We start from the raw sequence: 4,840 nt of genomic DNA, 5'->3' as shown, positions 1-4,840 counted from the left end.
CCCCAAAAGCTTCTAAGTATATTTTTTTGTCTCATTTCTTTTTTTTTCCTCCTTCTGAAATTCCAATTATCCATACATTAGACATTTTCTTTCTTTCTTTTTTTTTTTTCTTGAGACGGAGTCTCGCTCTGTTGCCCAGGCTGGAGTACAGTGGCTGGATCTCAGCTCACTGCAAGCTCCGCCTCCTGGGTTTACGCCATTCTCCTGTCTCAGCCTCCTGAGTAGCTGGGACTATAGGCGCCCACCACCTCGCCCGGCTAGTTTTTTGTATTTTTAGTAGAGACGGGGTTTCACCGTGTTAGCCAGGATGGTCTCGATCTCCTGACCTCATGATCTGCTCGTCTCGGCCTCCCAAAGCACTGGGATTACAGGCTTGAGCCACCGCACCCGGCCACATTAGACGTTTTCATATTGTTCCGCAGGTCTCTGAGGCTCGGTTATCTCTTTTTCTTTCCAATGTTCCATTGATCTCTCTTCAAGTTCATTTGCTCTTTCCACTGAGATGGTGGAATGGTCATTAAGCACATCCAGTTAATTTTTTGTTTTTCTTTGGAGATGGGGTCTTGCTATGTTGCCCAGGCTGGTCTCAAACTTGTAGGCTCATGTGATCCCCCCACCTCAGCTTCCTGATTAACTAGGATTACAGGTGCACTGCACTGAACACAGCCAGTGAATTTTTTATTCTATGTATTTTTGTTCTAAAATTTCCATTTTTAAAAAATATTTTGTAATTTTTGGCTGTGGCTTCCTATCTGTTCATTATGTGTGTGTTTTTCTTTATATTCTTCAGCATAATGATAGTAGTTGCCTTAAAATCCTTGTCTGATAACTCCAACATCCACGTTACCTTGAGATTAGCCTCTGTTGTTTGCTTTAACCTTGAGAAGGGGTCATGTTTTCCTGGTTCTTTGTATGCCTAGTAATTTTGGATCATATCCTGAGTATTTTGAAGGTTATGTTGAGGAGACTCTAGGTTCTGTTTAATTCCTCAGAAAAAGGCTAATCTTTTTCCTTTAGCAGACAATTCACTTGGTTAAATTCAAATTGCAAACTTGGTTTTATCTTCAGTGGGCAGGAGCTTCCGTCTTAGTTTAGTATTTTCTGTTTTGTTTTGTTTTTTAAATGGAGTTTCGCTCTTGTTGCCCAGGCTGGAGTGCAATGATACGATCTTGGCTCACCACAACCTCCACCTCCTGGGTTCAAGCGATTCTTTGATCCTCCTGCCTCAGCCTCCTAAGTAGCTGTGATTACAGGCGTGCGCCACCACGCCCGGCTAATTTTGTGCTTTTCGTAGAGACGGGGTTTCTCCATGTTGGTCAGGCTGATCTTGAACTCCCGACCTCAGGCAATCTGCCCACCTCGGCCTCCCAAAGTGCTGGCATTACAGGTGTGAACCACCGTGACCAGCCTCAGTTTAGTTTTTTTATCTTTAGCTAGGCTGCCTGTAGGTTTCCCTGTTCATGTGAGGTTCAGCAGGAATCAGAGACTTAGGCAGAGTTTATATACAGAATTCTGGGTTTCTCTTCTCTGGCTTTCTCCTTTCCAAGTCTCACCCCTCACTCTTTGATAACTGATTACTCTGGGCTCCACTCTCTGGTTCCTCTCACTGGAAAGCCAGTGGGCTTCTATTGGAATTTTAGCTGTAAACCAAAAATAAAATTCTAAGCCCCCAGTCAACTGAATGCCCCCTGCCACCTCAGCTGAGGGCATTCCAAAGTAAACCTGAAAAACCGGTTTGGGTGGTGATAGGAATAGGTGTTAGGACATGTCTCATTACGCCCTCTTGCCTTTGGAATTCAGGCACAACTGACCAGCATTAATATCAAAACAGAGATCTTAAGACTGACAAAAAGACTCTGTAGCAATAAGATACCAAATTCCAGTCAGACTCTAGTATAGCATCACATGACATAGCAGGCTCTGAAATAAATTATAGCATTTTCCCCCAAAACATATTTCTTTGACATATTTAAAAATGGGTGCAGTGGCTCAAGCCTGTAATCCCAGCACTTTGGGAGGCCGAGACGGGTGGATCACAAGGTCAGGAGATCAAGACCATCCTGGCTAACATGGTGAAACTCCATCTCTACTAAAAAATACAAAAAACTAGCCGGGCGAGGTGGCGGGCGCCTGTAGTCCCAGCTACTCGGGAGGCTGAGGCAGGAGAATGGTGTGAACCCGGGAGGCGGAGCTTGCAATGAGCTGAGATCCGGCCACTGCACTCCAGCCCGGGCGACAGAGTGAGACGCTGTCTCAAAAAAAAAAAAATAAATAAATAAATAAATAAATAAATAAATGGCCCTGCAAAGCTATCTCTTGTGGAGGAAATCTACATTCTGTAGAGAATCCTCCCTTTATTTCCAGGTCTTTTCCTGACCCAGGAGAGAATTAACTACAAGTTTGGTGCCTTTCTGGATCTGATAAGAGACATTTACCATCTATTCTCTGTGATGCAATAAGAACCTTGCCAGCCTGAACAATATGGTAAAACCCCATCTCTACAAAAAACTCCAAAATTAGCAGGGTGTGGTGGCACACGACTGTAGTCCCAGCTACTTGGGAGGCTGAGGTGAGAGGATTGCTTGAGCTCAGGAGTTGCAGTGAGCCAAGGTCATATGACCGCATTCCAGAGTGGGTGACAGAGCAAGATTCTGTCTCAGAAGAAAAAAGCCAGGCACAGTGGCTCACGTCTGTAATCCCAGCACTTAGGGAGGCCAAGGCGAGTGGATTGCTTGAGCCTAGGAGTTTGAGACCAGCTTGGGCAACATGGCGATACCCTGTCTCTACAAAAAAAAACAAAAAATTAGTTGGGTATGGTGGTGCGCATCTGTAGCCCCAGGAGGCTGAGGTGGGAGGATCACCTGAGCCTGGGAGGTTGAGGCTGCAGCGAGCCAGGATTGCACCACTGCACTCCAGCCTGAGTGACAGAGTGAGACCCTGTCTGAAAAAAAAAAAATGAATAAAAGAACCTTTGTCCTTAACAACCCCTTAAGCCAGACACTCCCTTCTATTGATTCCAGTTCTTTAGATAATAACTCAATCAATTGCCAATCAGAAAATCTTTGAATTATTTGAATCCACCTATGACCTGTAAGCTCCCCTCCCCCTCTTCAAGTTGTCCCACCTTTCCAGACCAAACCAATGTGTACCTCACATGTATTGACTGATGTCTTATTGTTATGGGTGGCTGGGCATGAGCGAGGCAGGAGGGGGCTCCCCCACCCACTAGGAATGTCAGATGATGATTTGGCAACGATCACATTGCCTCTCTAAAAGGGATAAATGGCAGCTGGCCCCAGGGAGAGGCCGTTTCCTGATGATCCACACCTGTTGCACTACAGCATTTCCTGATGGTCCACACCTGTTGCACTACAGCGTATCCTGATGGTCCACACCTGTTGCACTACAGCGTTTCCTGATGGTCCACACCTGTTGCACTACGCGTTTCCTGATGGTCCACACCTGTTGCACAACAGCGTTTCCTGATGGTCCACACCTGTTGCACTACAGCGTTAACTGAAGGCAGGCGCCAGGGAGCAGCAGCTTCCTGGGCATGCGCATCAACAGACAAAATGGCGGAGTATGACTTTCCGGGGGCACTCCACTGGAAAAGCAGAGAAAGCCTCAGAGGGGTAAGCATACAACTTTCTAAACACACTGTGTGTGCTCACTTCCCAAGAGTAAGGGGACACCGTGCATATGGGCAGCCCACTCTAAGGGAAGCATCATGGGACAGGGGCCAGCCTATAAAGTCGTAGGATCAAGGTTAAACACTGCACTTGACCTCCGTGCCTGCTTGGGTCTCTTCCAAGTGCACTCTTCTTTCCTTTCTTTCCTGTTCTAAAGCCTTTTATTTTTTTTTATTTTTTCATTTCATTTTATTTTATTTTTTTGAGACGGAGTCTCGCTGTGTCGCCCAGGCTGGAGTGCAGTGGCCGGATCTCAGCTCACTGCAAGCTCCGCCTCCCGGGTTTACGCCATTCTCCTGCCTCAGCCTCCTGGTAGCTGGGACTACAGGCGCCTGCCACCGCGCCCGGCTACTTTTTTGTATTTTTAGTAGAGACGGGGTTTCACCATGTTAGCCAGGATGATCTCGATCTCCTGACCTCGTGATCCGCCCGTCTTGGCCTCCCAAAGTGCTGGGATTACAGGCTTGAGCCACCACGCCCGGCCTAAAGCCTTTTAAATAAACTTCCACTCCTGCTCTGAAGCTTGCCTCAGTCTCTTTTTCTGCCTTATGCCCCTCAGTCGAATTCTTTCTTCTGAGGAGGCAAGAATTGAGATTGTTGCAGACCCGTACAGACTCGCGGCTGGTAACTCGGCTACCTTCCACCGGTAACATCATGCCTCCCTGAAACGTGTAAAACCAAGCTGTAACCCAGCCACCTTGGGCATGTGTTCCTCAGGACATCTTGACATTGTACCTTGGGCCTTAGTCACTCATATTTGGCTCAGAGTAAACCTCTTTAAATATTTTACGGAGTTTGACTCTTTTCGTTGACATAGCCATCCTATGCTGTTGCTGTGACAGTGGCCAACACAGGGAAAATCCACAAAACGTGGACCCAGGTGCTTCTTGCGCATATTGAATCCCCTCCAAAACCTACCTACTTGGGCTTACTCTCCAGAGCCCTTAGGTAGGTAGGTTTTCTGTTTGTTTGTTTGTTTGTTTGTTTATATATTTTGTCCGGAATGTATAGATGTTATCTGCGGAGGATGGGTCAGCTAGGCGCCAATTTCTCCATACCAGAAATAGGACTCTGCCCATGAGTTTTAAATGGGCTCAAGTCTCCCATAAAATTCCCCAACCTGCCCTTGATTTACAGTCTCCTTCAGCAAC

This window comes from Rhinopithecus roxellana, chromosome 10 (assembly GCF_007565055.1).
Source record: "Rhinopithecus roxellana isolate Shanxi Qingling chromosome 10, ASM756505v1, whole genome shotgun sequence".
NCBI classification, from domain to species: domain Eukaryota; kingdom Metazoa; phylum Chordata; class Mammalia; order Primates; family Cercopithecidae; genus Rhinopithecus; species Rhinopithecus roxellana.
This window is presented reverse-complemented; position numbering follows the sequence as displayed.